Genomic DNA, 15,883 nt, shown 5'->3' with positions numbered 1-15,883 from the left:
AGCTTTCACCTAAATAACTACAGGTGGTGAGATAAGCTGCACAATATAATTGACCTTTCAGTATATTGTTGCACACACACCATCTATTTAGCAAATGCCCTTGTTATCAACAGCAGCCTTTTAAACTCACCTGAGCTAACAGGTATGTGAGCTGGTTACTCTGCTGCGCTTAAAATTTCTTTTTTGGTTTGCTACAATGCCTTTTCTGAAACGTTGTCTCCCTCTGCTGGAACACTGACTTCTTTCATTTAATGCCTGCAGACTATAAAAGAGAAACCAACCCAAAAAGTTTGGTTGATTAGTCTGTGGCATTCTTTTAAACTGTTGCTTATGGCGGTCTCTGTGAGCTTCTCAGTGACATTCAGCCATCCAGGTATCCCGCCTGCAGTAGACGGAATGTGGCAATGGAACGCTGGCTGCGCGTGTCATAATAGGCTCTGAGCCTTTATATACCTGCGCACAGCAGCAGCCACCTTCAGTCTGCTGCTGGACAGCCAGCAGCAGCAGCAGCAGGAGAGGTAATTAATCAGCAACCCTCCTGCTAAGGGTAGACAGCTGCTCGTTCCACCCCCCCCCCGCCTTAATTGGTTCTCCTCCCTTCCAACGGTGTTGAGGCGGGTGGGAACAGCCGGGGGTTGAGGGTACTGTGCTAAAAGAGGTGGAGTTATGCAGATCTAAAACGCGTGGATTGCAGCAGCAGCAAGCCGAAAAGTGCAGGCATGTGAGGGATCTAGAGGTTGACAGCATGTCGTCTTAACGGGAGTCCAGGTGGCCATCTCCACAAATGGACTTTTCAGAATCCTTGGGTGGCACCGTAGTCGGAAACCAATTCTGGTTATCGCTTCTCGGCCTTTTGGCTAAGATCAAGTGTAGTATCTGTTCTTATCAGTTTAATATCTGATACGTCCCCTATCTGGGGACCATATATTAAATGGATTTTTAGAACAGGGAAATGGAAAAAGAGCTTGCTCTGTCCACTCCACGCATTGACCTGGTATTGCAGTATCTCCAGGACCGGTGCACCCCTTCTTTAATGCAGTTTCTAAAATCAGAAAGAATTGAATTCAATGCTTTTTGTTCATTTTGCTTGTTTGTCGGATTTTGGGATGGACTCTTTGGCTTTGCTTTTCTTCTCCTCATTGGATTTTTCATGTTAAAAGTTGCAGAAGCCAGATGACAAGCTCATTTTGGTTCAACTTCAGCAACTGTGCATTGCATTGCCATGTAATGTAATGTAATGCAATGCTATCTATCTAGCTCTCCCTCTATACTTCCTTTTGGATAAACAGACATATTAGGCAAGCATTTTGGAGCTTTCACCTAAATAACTACAGGTGGTGAGATAAGCTGCACAATATAATTGACCTTTCAGTATATTGTTGCACACACACCATCTATTTAGCAAATGCCCTTGTTATCAACAGCAGCCTTTTAAACTCACCTGAGCTAACAGGTATGTGAGCTGGTTACTCTGCTGCGCTTAAAATTTCTTTTTTGGTTTGCTACAATGCCTTTTCTGAAACGTTGTCTCCCTCTGCTGGAACACTGACTTCTTTCATTTAATGCCTGCAGACTATAAAAGAGAAACCAACCCAAAAAGTTTGGTTGATTAGTCTGTGGCATTCTTTTAAACTGTTGCTTATGGCGGTCTCTGTGAGCTTCTCAGTGACATTCAGCCATCCAGGTATCCCACCTGCAGTAGACGGAATGTGGCAATGGAACGCTGGCTGCGCGTGTCATAATAGGCTCTGAGCCTTTATATACCTGCGCACAGCAGCAGCCACCTTCAGTCTGCTGCTGGACAGCCAGCAGCAGCAGCAGGAGAGGTAATTAATCAGCAACCCTCCTGCTAAGGGTAGACAGCTGCTCGTTCCACCCCCCCCCGCCTTAATTGGTTCTCCTCCCTTCCAACGGTGTTGAGGCGGGTGGGAACAGCCGGGGGTTGAGGGTACTGTGCTAAAAGAGGTGGAGTTATGCAGATCTAAAACGCGTGGATTGCAGCAGCAGCAAGCCGAAAAGTGCAGGCATGTGAGGGATCTAGAGGTTGACAGCATGTCTTCTTAACGGGAGTCCAGGTGGCCATCTCCACAAATGGACTTTTCAGAATCCTTGGGTGGCACCGTAGTCGGAAACCAATTCTGGTTATCGCTTCTCGGCCTTTTGGCTAAGATCAAGTGTAGTATCTGTTCTTATCAGTTTAATATCTGATACGTCCCCTATCTGGGGACCATATATTAAATGGATTTTTAGAACAGGGAGATGGAAAAAGAGCTTGCTCTGTCCACTCCACGCATTGACCTGGTATTGAAGTATCTCCAGGACCGGTGCACCCCTTCTTTAATGCAGTTTCTAAAATCAGAAAGAATTGAATTCAATGCTTTTTGTTCATTTTGCTTGTTTGTCGGATTTTGGGATGGACTCTTTGGCTTTGCTTTTCTTCTCCTCATTGGATTTTTCATGTTAAAAGTTGCAGAAGCCAGATGACATGCTCATTTTGGTTCAACTTCAGCAACTGTGCATTGCATTGCCATGTAATGTAATGTAATGCAATGCTATCTATCTAGCTCTCCCTCTATACTTCCTTTTGGATAAACAGACATATTAGGCAAGCATTTTGGAGCTTTCACCTAAATAACTACAGGTGGTGAGATAAGCTGCACAATATAATTGACCTTTCAGTATATTGTTGCACACACACCATCTATTTAGCAAATGCCCTTGTTATCAACAGCAGCCTTTTAAACTCACCTGAGCTAACAGGTATGTGAGCTGGTTACTCTGCTGCGCTTAAAATTTCTTTTTTGGTTTGCTACAATGCCTTTTCTGAAACGTTGTCTCCCTCTGCTGGAACACTGACTTCTTTCATTTAATGCCTGCAGACTATAAAAGAGAAACCAACCCAAAAAGTTTGGTTGATTAGTCTGTGGCATTCTTTTAAACTGTTGCTTATGGCGGTCTCTGTGAGCTTCTCAGTGACATTCAGCCATCCAGGTATCCCGCCTGCAGTAGACGGAATGTGGCAATGGAACGCTGGCTGCGCGTGTCATAATAGGCTCTGAGCCTTTATATACCTGCGCACAGCAGCAGCCACCTTCAGTCTGCTGCTGGACAGCCAGCAGCAGCAGCAGCAGGAGAGGTAATTAATCAGCAACCCTCCTGCTAAGGGTAGACAGCTGCTCGTTCCACCCCCCCCCCGCCTTAATTGGTTCTCCTCCCTTCCAACGGTGTTGAGGAGGGTGGGAACAGCCGGGGGTTGAGGGTACTGTGCTAAAAGAGGTGGAGTTATGCAGATCTAAAACGCGTGGATTGCAGCAGCAGCAAGCCGAAAAGTGCAGGCATGTGAGGGATCTAGAGGTTGACAGCATGTCTTCTTAACGGGAGTCCAGGTGGCCATCTCCACAAATGGACTTTTCAGAATCCTTGGGTGGCACCGTAGTCGGAAACCAATTCTGGTTATCGCTTCTCTGCCTTTTGGCTAAGATCAAGTGTAGTATCTGTTCTTATCAGTTTAATATCTGATACGTCCCCTATCTGGGGACCATATATTAAATGGATTTTTAGAACAGGGAGATGGAAAAAGAGCTTGCTCTGTCCACTCCACGCATTGACCTGGTATTGCAGTATCTCCAGGACCGGTGCACCCCTTCTTTAATGCAGTTTCTAAAATCAGAAAGAATTGAATTCAATGCTTTTTGTTCATTTTGCTTGTTTGTCGGATTTTGGGATGGACTCTTTGGCTTTGCTTTTCTTCTCCTCATTGGATTTTTCATGTTAAAAGTTGCAGAAGCCAGATGACAAGCTCATTTTGGTTCAACTTCAGCAACTGTGCATTGCATTGCCATGTAATGTAATGTAATGCAATGCTATCTATCTAGCTCTCCCTCTATACTTCCTTTTGGATAAACAGACATATTAGGCAAGCATTTTGGAGCTTTCACCTAAATAACTACAGGTGGTGAGATAAGCTGCACAATATAATTGACCTTTCAGTATATTGTTGCACGCACACCATCTATTTAGCAAATGCCCTTGTTATCAACAGCAGCCTTTTAAACTCACCTGAGCTAACAGGTATGTGAGCTGGTTACTCTGCTGCGCTTAAAATTTCTTTTTTGGTTTGCTACAATGCCTTTTCTGAAACGTTGTCTCCCTCTGCTGGAACACTGACTTCTTTCATTTAATGCCTGCAGACTATAAAAGAGAAACCAACCCAAAAAGTTTGGTTGATTAGTCTGTGGCATTCTTTTAAACTGTTGCTTATGGCGGTCTCTGTGAGCTTCTCAGTGACATTCAGCCATCCAGGTATCCCGCCTGCAGTAGACGGAATGTGGCAATGGAACGCTGGCTGCGCGTGTCATAATAGGCTCTGAGCCTTTATATACCTGCGCACAGCAGCAGCCACCTTCAGTCTGCTGCTGGACAGCCAGCAGCAGCAGCAGCAGGAGAGGTAATTAATCAGCAACCCTCCTGCTAAGGGTAGACAGCTGCTCGTTCCACCCCCCCCCGCCTTAATTGGTTCTCCTCCCTTCCAACGGTGTTGAGGCGGGTGGGAACAGCCGGGGGTTGAGGGTACTGTGCTAAAAGAGGTGGAGTTATGCAGATCTAAAACGCGTGGATTGCAGCAGCAGCAAGCCGAAAAGTGCAGGCATGTGAGGGATCTAGAGGTTGACAGCATGTCTTCTTAACGGGAGTCCAGGTGGCCATCTCCACAAATGGACTTTTCAGAATCCTTGGGTGGCACCGTAGTCGGAAACCAATTCTGGTTATCGCTTCTCGGCCTTTTGGCTAAGATCAAGTGTAGTATCTGTTCTTATCAGTTTAATATCTGATACGTCCCCTATCTGGGGACCATATATTAAATGGATTTTTAGAACAGGGAGATGGAAAAAGAGCTTGCTCTGTCCACTCCACGCATTGACCTGGTATTGCAGTATCTCCAGGACCGGTGCACCCCTTCTTTAATGCAGTTTCTAAAATCAGAAAGAATTGAATTCAATGCTTTTTGTTCATTTTGCTTGTTTGTCGGATTTTGGGATGGACTCTTTGGCTTTGCTTTTCTTCTCCTCATTGGATTTTTCATGTTAAAAGTTGCAGAAGCCAGATGACAAGCTCATTTTGGTTCAACTTCAGCAACTGTGCATTGCATTGCCATGTAATGTAATGTAATGCAATGCTATCTATCTAGCTCTCCCTCTATACTTCCTTTTGGATAAACAGACATATTAGGCAAGCATTTTGGAGCTTTCACCTAAATAACTACAGGTGGTGAGATAAGCTGCACAATATAATTGACCTTTCAGTATATTGTTGCACACACACCATCTATTTAGCAAATGCCCTTGTTATCAACAGCAGCCTTTTAAACTCACCTGAGCTAACAGGTATGTGAGCTGGTTACTCTGCTGCGCTTAAAATTTCTTTTTTGGTTTGCTACAATGCCTTTTCTGAAACGTTGTCTCCCTCTGCTGGAACACTGACTTCTTTCATTTAATGCCTGCAGACTATAAAAGAGAAACCAACCCAAAAAGTTTGGTTGATTAGTCTGTGGCATTCTTTTAAACTGTTGCTTATGGCGGTCTCTGTGAGCTTCTCAGTGACATTCAGCCATCCAGGTATCCCGCCTGCAGTAGACGGAATGTGGCAATGGAACGCTGGCTGCGCGTGTCATGATAGGCTCTGAGCCTTTATATACCTGCGCACAGCAGCAGCCACCTTCAGTCTGCTGCTGGACAGCCAGCAGCAGCAGCAGCAGGAGAGGTAATTAATCAGCAACCCTCCTGCTAAGGGTAGACAGCTGCTCGTTCCACCCCCCCCCCCCCGCCTTAATTGGTTCTCCTCCCTTCCAACGGTGTTGAGGCGGGTGGGAACAGCCGGGGGTTGAGGGTACTGTGCTAAAAGAGGTGGAGTTATGCAGATCTAAAACGCGTGGATTGCAGCAGCAGCAAGCCGAAAAGTGCAGGCATGTGAGGGATCTAGAGGTTGACAGCATGTCTTCTTAACGGGAGTCCAGGTGGCCATCTCCACAAATGGACTTTTCAGAATCCTTCGGTGGCACCGTAGTCGGAAACCAATTCTGGTTATCGCTTCTCGGCCTTTTGGCTAAGATCAAGTGTAGTATCTGTTCTTATCAGTTTAATATCTGATACGTCCCCTATCTGGGGACCATATATTAAATGGATTTTTAGAACAGGGAGATGGAAAAAGAGCTTGCTCTGTCCACTCCACGCATTGACCTGGTATTGCAGTATCTACAGGACCGGTGCACCCCTTCTTTAATGCAGTTTCTAAAATCAGAAAGAATTGAATTCAATGCTTTTTGTTCATTTTGCTTGTTTGTCGGATTTTGGGATGGACTCTTTGGCTTTGCTTTTCTTCTCCTCATTGGATTTTTCATGTTAAAAGTTGCAGAAGCCAGATGACAAGCTCATTTTGGTTCAACTTCAGCAACTGTGCATTGCATTGCCATGTAATGTAATGTAATGCAATGCTATCTATCTAGCTCTCCCTCTATACTTCCTTTTGGATAAACAGACATATTAGGCAAGCATTTTGGAGCTTTCACCTAAATAACTACAGGTGGTGAGATAAGCTGCACAATATAATTGACCTTTCAGTATATTGTTGCACACACACCATCTATTTAGCAAATGCCCTTGTTATCAACAGCAGCCTTTTAAACTCACCTGAGCTAACAGGTATGTGAGCTGGTTACTCTGCTGCGCTTAAAATTTCTTTTTTGGTTTGCTACAATGCCTTTTCTGAAACGTTGTCTCCCTCTGCTGGAACACTGACTTCTTTCATTTAATGCCTGCAGACTATAAAAGAGAAACCAACCCAAAAAGTTTGGTTGATTAGTCTGTGGCATTCTTTTAAACTGTTGCTTATGGCGGTCTCTGTGAGCTTCTCAGTGTCACGGGTGTGTTGCCACGAAGATCGTCACGAGCACACAGCCTGACTTCTCGCAGCTGACTTGTTGGTGCTTTGTGTTTTCTCGGCAGTGTAGGAGTTAATTCTCTCTCTCTCTGGGTTAGCTGAGGTCCAGCCTCGCCCAGCTGCAATCAATGCTTCTTTAGTGAGACTCCTTTATATTCCTGCAGGTCTGTTTGGGAGGTGTCGGTGAAAGCTTTTCATTCTGACTTACAGAGCGGATCGTGGTGTTTGGAGTTGCTGAGATAAGTGTATTTGGAAGTGTGTTTTCCCTTTCCTCGCTTTATCATTTATCTCCTTTCCCGTTGGTGTTCCCTCTGTTGTAGTTGTTTAGAAGTTGTATGCAAGGTGGTTTTGGTTTTTCCCTTGTACTGTCTCGTTCGTCTAAATACTGTGTGTGGGCATATTATTTCTGGTTCCCTATTGTTGTGATCGGGGTCCTTCTCAGGACTAGATTACTTAGGTGCAGGGATCCTCAGAAGGTAGGGGTTACGCTGGCGGCCTGGACCTCTGTACCTTTAACAGTACCTCCAGGATGAGGGATTAGTCAGGGCCCCAGCTTAGGGTCAGCTTAGGCCCCCTACCTCCAGTATTCTGTGACAGTGTGACATTTTCACCGACCATCTTAGTTTTTTCTCCAGCTACCATGGATCCAGTAGCCGGTCTAGCTCGGCAGTTGCAGAGTTTGTCCATGGGGCTGGCGGACGTTAGGTCCAAGGTTTTGCATCCTCTGGAGCAAGCCGGACCAGAACCTAAAGTAGCTCTCCCTGACAGGTTCACTGGGGGGCGGGACAAGTTTTTTGTTTTCCGGGAGGCATGCAAATTGTACTTTCGGCTGCGGCCTCGGTCATCGGGCAGTGAAGAACAAAGGGTGGGAATTGTCATCTCGCTCCTACAAGGGGACCCACAATCTTGGGCGTTCTCTCTTCCCCCAAGCTCCCCGGTTCTCCAGTCAGTGGATAGGTTTTTCGCTGCTCTGGGACTCGTATATGATGACCCAGATCGGATCTCCCTTGCTGAGTCTAAGTTACGTAGGATTCAGCAGGGAGATCGTCCGGCGGAGGAATTCTGTTCGGAGTTCCGTAGGTGGGCCACGGACACCCAGTGGAATGACCCGGCTCTTAGGAGCCAGTTTTGTCATGGTTTATCCAACAAATTACAGGATGTGTTGGCACAGTATGACTCTCCCGCGTCACTGGAAGCCGCTATGGCCCTTGCTATTCGCGTTGACAGACGGCTTCGGGAGAGGTGCGGGATAACTCTACCCCCTGTAATGTCTCCACCTCCTACAAGGTCCCCTCATATGGTGGTTCCCCTGGTCAGTCCGGAGGAGCCTATGCAATTAGGAGGGACATCATTTCGGGGAAGGGGACCGGTGGTGCGCCATAAGACAGGAAGGTGTTTTCTCTGTGGGAAAAAAGGACATTTTATTGGGGGGTGTCCATCCCGTCCCTTGCAGAGTAAAGAGTCGTCGAAAAAACTGTTGATCCCAGGTTGTGTGGTGGACGGCAATCTGGGAGTAGGTATTTCGTCCCTTGGTTCGTCTCAGTTTCTCGTACCGGCGGAGGTGGTGGTGGGTACGAGAACTGAGAGGATATCTGTTCTTCTGGATAGTGGGGCCGGGGCTAATCTGGTTGATGCTCGGTTTGCCCGGGTTCAAGGTATGCGATTGAGTGAGTTGGCTAAACCCATCCCCATATTCTCAATCGATGCCAGACCTCTCGGTCAGGGAAGTTTTTTGCAAGCTGTGCATGGCGTAAAACTTCAAGTGGGGGCAATACATAAAGAACTGTTGTCTTGCTACGTGTTGGAGGGTCTTCCCACTCCTATAGTGTTGGGCCTTCCTTGGTTAGCTAAGCATAACCCGGTTATTAATTGGCAAACCAGAGAGATAAGCCAATGGAGTAAATTCTGTAATAAAAACTGCATGAACACGGTCATCGGTGCGGTTACTCCTTGGGTCTTACCTCCATTTCTGGCGGACTTTGAGGATGTATTCTCGGAGAATGGGTGTCAGGAACTACCTCCTCATCGCGTGTATGACTGTTCTGTAAAACTGCTCCCTGAGGCCAAGTTACCTAAAGCTAGGTTGTATAACCTTTCTGGTCCTGAGAGGCAGGCCATGAAGGATTATATTTCTGAAAGTCTGGCTAAGGGGCATATTAGACCTTCATCTTCTCCGGTGGCCGCGGGGTTCTTCTTTGTTAAGAAGAAAGATGGAGGCCTACGCCCTTGCCTGGATTTCCGTGAACTTAATCGGATTACGGTCCGAGATCCGTATCCGCTCCCACTTATTCCCGATCTCTTTAATCAGATCGTGGGCGCCAAATGGTTCTCTAAGTTGGATCTCAGGGGGGCGTACAATCTGATTAGGATGAAGGAGGGGGATGAGTGGAAGACGGCTTTTAACACTCCGGAGGGGCATTATGAGAACCTTGTCATGCCATTCGGTCTGACTAATGCCCCGGCGGTGTTTCAACACTTTGTTAATGATATTTTTCGCCACCTGGTGGGACAGTTTGTTGTCATATATCTGGATGATATCTTAATTTACTCGCCGGATCTGGTGTCTCATCAGGAGCACGTTAGACAGGTGTTACAGATCTTGCGGGATAATAAACTGTATGCCAAATGGGAAAAGTGTGTGTTCGCCGTACAGGAACTCCAGTTTTTAGGCTTCCTGGTTTCAGCGTCCGGTTTTCGTATGGACCCTGGGAAAGTGCGGGCAGTTCTTGAGTGGGATCGGCCGGAGAATCTTAAGGCACTACAACGTTTCCTGGGGTTTGCTAACTATTACCGGAAGTTCATTCGTAATTTCTCGTCCATGGTTAAGCCTCTCACAGACATGACTAAAAAGGGGACGGATTTTTCTAGGTGGTCTGACAAGGCTTGTCAAGCATTCTCCTCCTTGAAAAAATGTTTTGCCTCGGCACCCATACTCATTCAACCTGATGCGTCTCAGCCATTCTTTGTAGAGGTAGACGCTTCCGAGGTAGGGGTGGGAGCAGTATTGTCACAGGGTTCGTCCCCTGGTAAGTGGCATCCGTGCGCCTTTTTCTCTAAAAAATTGTCGTCCGCTGAGAGGAATTACGATGTCGGCAATAGGGAACTCTTGGCCATTAAGTTAGCTTTTGAGGAGTGGCGCCATTTTTTGGAGGGGGCAGTTCATCCGGTCACCGTCATCACCGATCACAAGAACCTGCTATATCTGGAGTCCGCTAAACGTCTGAATCCCAGACAAGCTAGGTGGTCATTGTTTTTTACCAGGTTTAATTTCGTCGTTACATATCGTCCTGGGTCTAAAAATGTAAAGGCGGATGCCTTATCTCGTAGTTTCCCTGGGGCCGGGAATACGGACGACCCGATTCCTATCCTTCAGGAGGGGGTGGTGGTTTCGGCAGTATGCTCTGAGCTGGAGGAGGAGATATTGGAGGCTCAGGGGGACGCCCCTGTTGGACCTCCGGGGAGACTGTTCGTTCCAGATCAGTTGCGACAGAAGGTGATCGAGGCACACCATAACTCAGTTTTGGCAGGACACCCGGGGAGTAAAGCAACTGTGGATCTCCTCTCGCGTCGGTTTTGGTGGCCTAACTTACATAAAGAGGTGGTAACTTTTGTCGCGTCCTGTGGGGTTTGTGCGCGCTCTAAGACCTCACATACCCGTCCGTCTGGGGCCCTTTTACCTTTGAAGATCCCGGAGCGTCCTTGGACTCATCTGTCTATGGACTTTATTACGGACCTCCCTCTGTCTTCGGGTAAAACGGTCATACTCGTTGTAGTGGACAGGTTCAGCAAGATGGCACATTTTATCGCTCTTCCGGCTCTCCCTAATGCTAAAACTCTTGCGCAGGTGTTCATTGGGGAGATTGTGAGGCTTCACGGGGTACCCTCCGAGGTGGTGTCTGATCGGGGGTCTCAGTTTGTGTCCAAGTTCTGGAAGGCGTTTTGTGCACGGCGGGGGATGCATTTGTCATTCTCGTCGGCTTTTCATCCTCAGACCAATGGTCAGACGGAACGTATGAACCAGAGCTTGGAGACATATCTCCGGTGTTTTGTGTCAGAGAACCAGGAGGACTGGGCTTCTTTCTTACCTCTGGCAGAGTTTGCTCTTAATAATAGGCGGAGCGAGTCCACTGGTAAGTCCCCGTTTTTTGGGGCATATGGTTTTCACCCCCAGTTTTGTACTTTCAGTAGGGGGGGCTCTTCGGGGGTTCCGGAGGAGGAACGATTTTCCTCATCTCTCGCTTCAGTATGGAGAGGGGTGCTGAAGAATCTGAATACTATGGGGAACCGATACAAACGTATGGCTGATAGGAGGAGAGTGTCTGGTCCGGACCTAAGTGTGAACGATCAGGTATGGTTGTCTACCAGGAATATTAAACTTAAGGTTCCCTCCTGGAAACTGGGTCCCAGGTTCATCGGGCCGTACAGAATCAGTTCTGTTATTAATCCGGTGGCATTCCGTCTTGACCTCCCCCCTACGTTTAAAATTCACAACGTGTTTCACAGATCATTGCTTAAGAGGTATGTGGCGCCGGTGGTACCGTCACCTTTACCTCCCCCTCCTGTGGTTGTCAATGGTAACTTGGAGTTCCAGGTATTGAGGGTCATTGATTCACGCTTTAATCGCCGGTCCCTTCAGTACTTGGTTCATTGGAAGGGGTATGGTCCTGAGGAGAGGATGTGGGTTCCTGCGTCGGATATTAACGCAGACCGATTAGTTCGGGCCTTCCACACGACTCACCCGGATAAACCTGGCCCTGAGGGTCCAGAGGCCCCTCGTAGAAGGGGAGGTACTGTCACGGGTGTGTTGCCACGAAGATCGTCACGAGCACACAGCCTGACTTCTCGCAGCTGACTTGTTGGTGCTTTGTGTTTTCTCGGCAGTGTAGGAGTTAATTCTCTCTCTCTCTGGGTTAGCTGAGGTCCAGCCTCGCCCAGCTGCAATCAATGCTTCTTTAGTGAGACTCCTTTATATTCCTGCAGGTCTGTTTGGGAGGTGTCGGTGAAAGCTTTTCATTCTGACTTACAGAGCGGATCGTGGTGTTTGGAGTTGCTGAGATAAGTGTATTTGGAAGTGTGTTTTCCCTTTCCTCGCTTTATCATTTATCTCCTTTCCCGTTGGTGTTCCCTCTGTTGTAGTTGTTTAGAAGTTGTATGCAAGGTGGTTTTGGTTTTTCCCTTGTACTGTCTCGTTCGTCTAAATACTGTGTGTGGGCATATTATTTCTGGTTCCCTATTGTTGTGATCGGGGTCCTTCTCAGGACTAGATTACTTAGGTGCAGGGATCCTCAGAAGGTAGGGGTTACGCTGGCGGCCTGGACCTCTGTACCTTTAACAGTACCTCCAGGATGAGGGATTAGTCAGGGCCCCAGCTTAGGGTCAGCTTAGGCCCCCTACCTCCAGTATTCTGTGACAGTGTGACACTCAGTGACATTCAGCCATCCAGGTATCCCGCCTGCAGTAGACGGAATGTGGCAATGGAACGCTGGCTGCGCGTGTCATAATAGGCTCTGAGCCTTTATATACCTGCGCACAGCAGCAGCCACCTTCAGTCTGCTGCTGGACAGCCAGCAGCAGCAGCAGCAGGAGAGGTAATTAATCAGCAACCCTCCTGCTAAGGGTAGACAGCTGCTCGTTCCACCCCCCCTCCGCCTTAATTGGTTCTCCTCCCTTCCAACGGTGTTGAGGCGGGTGGGAACAGCCGGGGGTTGAGGGTACTGTGCTAAAAGAGGTGGAGTTATGCAGATCTAAAACGCGTGGATTGCAGCAGCAGCAAGCCGAAAAGTGCAGGCATGTGAGGGATCTAGAGGTTGACAGCATGTCTTCTTAACGGGAGTCCAGGTGGCCATCTCCACAAATGGACTTTTCAGAATCCTTGGGTGGCACCGTAGTCGGAAACCAATTCTGGTTATCGCTTCTCGGCCTTTTGGCTAAGATCAAGTGTAGTATCTGTTCTTATCAGTTTAATATCTGATACGTCCCCTATCTGGGGACCATATATTAAATGGAGTTTTAGAACAGGGAGATGGAAAAAGAGCTTGCTCTGTCCACTCCACGCATTGACCTGGTATTGCAGTATCTCCAGGACCGGTGCACCCCTTCTTTAATGCAGTTTCTAAAATCAGAAAGAATTGAATTCAATGCTTTTTGTTCATTTTGCTTGTTTGTCGGATTTTGGGATGGACTCTTTGGCTTTGCTTTTCTTCTCCTCATTGGATTTTTCATGTTAAAAGTTGCAGAAGCCAGATGACAAGCTCATTTTGGTTCAACTTCAGCAACTGTGCATTGCATTGCCATGTAATGTAATGTAATGCAATGCTATCTATCTAGCTCTCCCTCTATACTTCCTTTTGGATAAACAGACATATTAGGCAAGCATTTTGGAGCTTTCACCTAAATAACTACAGGTGGTGAGATAAGCTGCACAATATAATTGACCTTTCAGTATATTGTTGCACACACACCATCTATTTAGCAAATGCCCTTGTTATCAACAGCAGCCTTTTAAACTCACCTGAGCTAACAGGTATGTGAGCTGGTTACTCTGCTGCGCTTAAAATTTCTTTTTTGGTTTGCTACAATGCCTTTTCTGAAACGTTGTCTCCCTCTGCTGGAACACTGACTTCTTTCATTTAATGCCTGCAGACTATAAAAGAGAAACCAACCCAAAAAGTTTGGTTGATTAGTCTGTGGCATTCTTTTAAACTGTTGCTTATGGCGGTCTCTGTGAGCTTCTCAGTGACATTCAGCCTTCCAGGTATCCCGCCTGCAGTAGACGGAATGTGGCAATGGAACGCTGGCTGCGCGTGTCATAATAGGCTCTGAGCCTTTATATACCTGCGCACAGCAGCAGCCACCTTCAGTCTGCTGCTGGACAGCCAGCAGCAGCAGCAGCAGGAGAGGTAATTAATCAGCAACCCTCCTGCTAAGGGTAGACAGCTGCTCGTTCCACCCCCCCCCCCGCCTTAATTGGTTCTCCTCCCTTCCAACGGTGTTGAGGCGGGTGGGAACAGCCGGGGGTTGAGGGTACTGTGCTAAAAGAGGTGGAGTTATGCAGATCTAAAACGCGTGGATTGCAGCAGCAGCAAGCCGAAAAGTGCAGGCATGTGAGGGATCTAGAGGTTGACAGCATGTCTTCTTAACGGGAGTCCAGGTGGCCATCTCCACAAATGGACTTTTCAGAATCCTTGGGTGGCACCGTAGTCGGAAACCAATTCTGGTTATCGCTTCTCGGCCTTTTGGCTAAGATCAAGTGTAGTATCTGTTCTTATCAGTTTAATATCTGATACGTCCCCTTTCTGGGGACCATATATTAAATGGATTTTTAGAACAGGGAGATGGAAAAAGAGCTTGCTCTGTCCACTCCACGCATTGACCTGGTATTGCAGTATCTCCAGGACCGGTGCACCCCTTCTTTAATGCAGTTTCTAAAATCAGAAAGAATTGAATTCAATGCTTTTTGTTCATTTTGCTTGTTTGTCGGATTTTGGGATGGACTCTTTGGCTTTGCTTTTCTTCTCCTCATTGGATTTTTCATGTTAAAAGTTGCAGAAGCCAGATGACAAGCTCATTTTGGTTCAACTTCAGCAACTGTGCATTGCATTGCCATGTAATGTAATGTAATGCAATGCTATCTATCTAGCTCTCCCTCTATACTTCCTTTTGGATAAACAGACATATTAGGCAAGCATTTTGGAGCTTTCACCTAAATAACTACAGGTGGTGAGATAAGCTGCACAATATAATTGACCTTTCAGTATATTGTTGCACACACACCATCTATTTAGCAAATGCCCTTGTTATCAACAGCAGCCTTTTAAACTCACCTGAGCTAACAGGTATGTGAGCTGGTTACTCTGCTGCGCTTAAAATTTCTTTTTTGGTTTGCTACAATGCCTTTTCTGAAACGTTGTCTCCCTCTGCTGGAACACTGACTTCTTTCATTTAATGCCTGCAGACTATAAAAGAGAAACCAACCCAAAAAGTTTGGTTGATTAGTCTGTGGCATTCTTTTAAACTGTTGCTTATGGCGGTCTCTGTGAGCTTCTCAGTGACATTCAGCCATCCAGGTATCCCGCCTGCAGTAGACGGAATGTGGCAATGGAACGCTGGCTGCGCGTGTCATAATAGGCTCTGAGCCTTTATATACCTGCGCACAGCAGCAGCCACCTTCAGTCTGCTGCTGGACAGCCAGCAGCAGCAGCAGCAGGAGAGGTAATTAATCAGCAACCCTCCTGCTAAGGGTAGACAGCTGCTCGTTCCACCCCCCCCCCCCGCCTTAATTGGTTCTCCTCCCTTCCAACGGTGTTGAGGCGGGTGGGAACAGCCGGGGGTTGAGGGTACTGTGCTAAAAGAGGTGGAGTTATGCAGATCTAAAACGCGTGGATTGCAGCAGCAGCAAGCCGAAAAGTGCAGGCATGTGAGAGATCTAGAGGTTGACAGCATGTCTTCTTAACGGGAGTCCAGGTGGCCATCTCCACAAATGGACTTTTCAGAATCCTTGGGTGGCACCGTAGTCGGAAACCAATTCTGGTTATCGCTTCTCGGCCTTTTGGCTAAGATCAAGTGTAGTATCTGTTCTTATCAGTTTAATATCTGATACGTCCCCTATCTGGGGACCATATATTAAATGGATTTTTAGAACAGGGAGATGGAAAAAGAGCTTGCTCTGTCCACTCCACGCATTGACCTGGTATTGCAGTATCTCCAGGACCGGTGCACCCCTTCTTTAATGCAGTTTCTAAAATCAGAAAGAATTGAATTCAATGCTTTTTGTTCATTTTGCTTGTTTGTCGGATTTTGGGATGGACTCTTTGGCTTTGCTTTTCTTCTCCTCATTGGATTTTTCATGTTAAAAGTTGCAGAAGCCAGATGACAAGCTCATTTTGGTTCAACTTCAGCAACTGTGCATTGCATTGCCATGTAATGTAATGTAATGCAATGCTATCTATCT

General features: G+C 46.9%; 8 non-coding genes across 8 annotated transcripts; all 8 read left to right on the top strand.

The window, feature by feature from the left end:
* The first annotated feature begins 837 nt into the window (after positions 1–837).
* On the top strand, positions 838–1,028 carry LOC141184759 (U2 spliceosomal RNA). Its single transcript, XR_012259484.1, has one exon. It is a non-coding gene; the product is annotated as a U2 spliceosomal RNA (small nuclear RNA).
* Positions 1,029–2,144: 1,116 nt separating this feature from the next.
* LOC141184779 (U2 spliceosomal RNA) lies at positions 2,145–2,335 on the top strand. Its single transcript, XR_012259502.1, has one exon. It is a non-coding gene; the product is annotated as a U2 spliceosomal RNA (small nuclear RNA).
* Positions 2,336–3,455: 1,120 nt separating this feature from the next.
* Positions 3,456–3,646, top strand: LOC141184102 (U2 spliceosomal RNA). The gene has a single exon (XR_012258889.1). It is a non-coding gene; the product is annotated as a U2 spliceosomal RNA (small nuclear RNA).
* Positions 3,647–4,765: 1,119 nt separating this feature from the next.
* LOC141185871 (U2 spliceosomal RNA) lies at positions 4,766–4,956 on the top strand. The gene has a single exon (XR_012260469.1). It is a non-coding gene; the product is annotated as a U2 spliceosomal RNA (small nuclear RNA).
* A 1,123-nt stretch (positions 4,957–6,079) lies between these two features.
* On the top strand, positions 6,080–6,270 carry LOC141185036 (U2 spliceosomal RNA). Its single transcript, XR_012259735.1, has one exon. It is a non-coding gene; the product is annotated as a U2 spliceosomal RNA (small nuclear RNA).
* Positions 6,271–12,840: 6,570 nt separating this feature from the next.
* Positions 12,841–13,031, top strand: LOC141184676 (U2 spliceosomal RNA). The gene has a single exon (XR_012259409.1). It is a non-coding gene; the product is annotated as a U2 spliceosomal RNA (small nuclear RNA).
* Positions 13,032–14,152: 1,121 nt separating this feature from the next.
* LOC141184333 (U2 spliceosomal RNA) lies at positions 14,153–14,343 on the top strand. Its single transcript, XR_012259098.1, has one exon. It is a non-coding gene; the product is annotated as a U2 spliceosomal RNA (small nuclear RNA).
* Positions 14,344–15,465: 1,122 nt separating this feature from the next.
* On the top strand, positions 15,466–15,656 carry LOC141185857 (U2 spliceosomal RNA). The gene has a single exon (XR_012260459.1). It is a non-coding gene; the product is annotated as a U2 spliceosomal RNA (small nuclear RNA).
* Positions 15,657–15,883: the final 227 nt, after the last annotated feature.

This window comes from Phyllobates terribilis, unplaced genomic scaffold (assembly GCF_046119375.1).
Source record: "Phyllobates terribilis strain yellow unplaced genomic scaffold, ASM4611937v1 Scaffold_40__1_contigs__length_11209783, whole genome shotgun sequence".
NCBI classification, from domain to species: domain Eukaryota; kingdom Metazoa; phylum Chordata; class Amphibia; order Anura; family Dendrobatidae; genus Phyllobates; species Phyllobates terribilis.
This window is presented reverse-complemented; position numbering and strand designations above follow the sequence as displayed.